This window comes from Oncorhynchus tshawytscha, linkage group LG27 (genome assembly GCF_018296145.1).
Source record: "Oncorhynchus tshawytscha isolate Ot180627B linkage group LG27, Otsh_v2.0, whole genome shotgun sequence".
In the NCBI taxonomy this organism is placed as follows: domain Eukaryota; kingdom Metazoa; phylum Chordata; class Actinopteri; order Salmoniformes; family Salmonidae; genus Oncorhynchus; species Oncorhynchus tshawytscha.
The window spans coordinates 17,342,403-17,345,438 of record NC_056455.1 but is presented as its reverse complement, the minus strand read 5'-3'; positions in this window follow the sequence as shown (position 1 = coordinate 17,345,438).

The window sequence follows — 3,036 nt, the reverse complement described above, 5'->3', positions numbered from 1 at the left end:
GGTGCTGATGCTGTACTAGGCGGTGTACTGCCCAACAGTATGCTCTCAGTTGTGTAAAGGTTTGTGAGGGTCTTAGGGGCCAAGACAAATTTCTTCAGCCTCCTGAGGTTGAAGAGGCGCTGTTGCGCCTTAGTTTTGTTGATGTTGAGGGAGAGGTTATTTTCCTGGCACCACTCCGCCAGGGCTCTCACCTCCTCTCCTTGTTGTTGGTAATCAAGCCTACTACTATTGTGTCCTCTGCAAACTTGATGATTGAGTTGAGCTGCGTGTGTGGCCACGCAGTTATGGGTGAACAGGGAGTACAGGAGGGGGCTGAGCATGCACCCTTGTGGGGCCCCTGTGTTGAGGATCAGCAAAGTGGAGATGTTGTGTCCTACCTTCACCTCCTGGCGGCCGCCCGTCAGGAAGTCCAGGACCCAGTTGCATAGGGTGGGGTTCAGGCCCAGGACCCCAAGCTTAATGATGAGCTTGGAGGGTACTATGGTGTTGAAGGCTGAGCTACAGTCAATGAACAGCATTCTTACATAGGTATTCCTCTTGTCCAGATGGGATAGGGCAGTGTGCAGTGCGAGGGCGATTGCATCATCTGTGTATCTGTTGGGGCAGTATGCAAATTGAAGTGGGTCTAAGGGGTCAGGTTAGCACTTCATGATAACAAAAGTGAGTGCTACGGGTCGATAGTCATTTAGCTCAGTTACCTTTGCTTTTTTGGGTACAGGAGCAATGGTGGACATCTTAAAGCAAGTGGGGACAGCAGACTGGGATAGGAAGAGATTGAATATGTCAGAAGACGGCATTAACGATAGGTAATAAAAGAAAGACGGCACTTCTAACAGCCTATTTCACATCATAACCTGCTGAATTTGCAAGATCACTTTAATTTCATAATAATTTCAGCAAAAAAAAAAAATGTGCCACTGACGGATTTTTCAGTGTTGTCTCAATGAAGAGTTTGACTAGCCATGTGTGGCTGCTGCAGGCTGCAACGATACATTCATGCGCAGTTACAAGCCTGCTAGGGTTAGTGGCAGGCAGATGAGCAATATCCACCGTCGTAGTACGGATGTGGCCTGAGCTGGAATGTGGAGCGATCTGAAGCTAGTTCATTTCAGAAAAGCCTGGGTACATCTCGCTATGTACGTAGTATACCCCTCAGTTGTTCTGTAAACACCAGAGAGAATCGCACATCATCAGGAACCATCCGTGTTCTTGGTTCTTCCATTTGCATAGGCTGGACATGTGATTCATAGATGCTACTGAATGCAAGGAAAACACATGGAAATGGAAATGCAATAATCATGTGGAGTTTCACCAAAGTCGTTAACTCCTGCTCAGTTCACCTGGCGTGAACAGAGCCACATACAGTGCCTTGCGAAAGTATTCGGCCCCCTTGAACTTTGCGACCTTTTGCCACATTTCAGGCTTCAAACATAAAGATATAAAACTGTATTTTTTTGTGAAGAATCAACAACAAGTGGGACACAATCATGAAGTGATCAACATTTATTGGATATTTCAAACTTTTTTAACAAAAAACTGAAAAATTGGGCGTGCAAAATTATTCAGCCCCTTTACTTTCAGTGCAGCAAACTCTCTCCAGAAGTTCAGTGAGGATCTCTGAATGATCCAAAGTTGACCTAAATGACTAATGATGATAAATACAATCCACCTGTGTGTAATCAAGTCTCCGTATAAATGCACCTGCACTGTGATAGACTCAGAGGTCCGTTAAAAGCGCAGAGAGCATCATGAAGAACAAGGAACACACCAGGCAGGTCCGAGATACTGTTGTGAAGAAGTTTAAAGCCGGATTTGGATACAAAAAGATTTCCCAAGCTTTAAACATCCCAAGGAGCACTGTGCAAGCGATAATATTGAAATGGAAGGAGTATCAGACCGCTGCAAATCTACCAAGACCTGGCCGTCCCTCTAAACTTTCAGCTCATACAAGGAGAAGACTGATCAGAAATGCAGCCAAGAGGCCCATGATCACTCTGGATGAACTGCAGAGATCTACAGCTGAGGTGGGAGACTCTGTCCATAGGACAACAATCAGTCGTATATTGCACAAATCTGGCCTTTATGGAAGAGTGGCAAGAAGAAAGCCATTTCTTAAAGATATCCATAAAAAGTGTTGTTTAAAGTTTGGCACAAGCCACCTGGGAGACACACCAAACATGTGGAAGAAGGTGCTCTGGTCAGATGAAACCAAAATTGAACTTTTTGGCAACAATGCAAAACGTTATGTTTGGCGTAAAAGCAACACAGCTCATCACCCTGAACACATCATCCCCACTGTCAAACATGGTGGTGGCAGCATCATGGTTAGGCCTGCTTTTCTTCAGCAGGGACAGGGAAGATGGTTAAAATTGATGGGAAGATGGATGGAGCCAAATACAGGACCATTCTGGAAGAAAACCTGATGGAGTCTGCAAAAGACCTGAGACTGGGACGGAGATTTGTCTTCCAACAAACAATGATCCAAAACATAAAGCAAAATCTACAATGGAATGGTTCAAAAATAAACATATCCAGGTGTTAGAATGGCCAAGTCAAAGTCCAGACCTGAATCCAATCGAGAATCTGTGGAAAGAACTGAAAACTGCTGTTCACAAATGCTCTCCATCCAACCTCACTGAGCTCGAGCTGTTTTGCAAGGAGGAATGGGAAAAAACTTCAGTCTCTCGATGTACAAAACTGATAGAGACATACCCCAAGCGACTTACAGCTGTAATCGCAGCAAAAGGTGGTGCTACAAAGTATTAACTTAAGGGGGCTGAATAATTTTGCACGCCCAATTTTTCAGTTTTTGATTTGTTAAAAAAGTTTGAAATATCCAATAAATGTCGTTCCACTTCATGATTGTGTCCCACTTGTTGTTGATTCTTCACAAAAAAATACAGTTTTATATCTTTATGTTTGAAGCCTGAAATGTGGCAAAAGGTCGCAAAGTTCAAGGGGGCCGAATACTTTCGCAAGGCACTGTATCATATCTTTGGAGTAGCACCGAAAGTATTTCTCCCACCACGTTCCTTT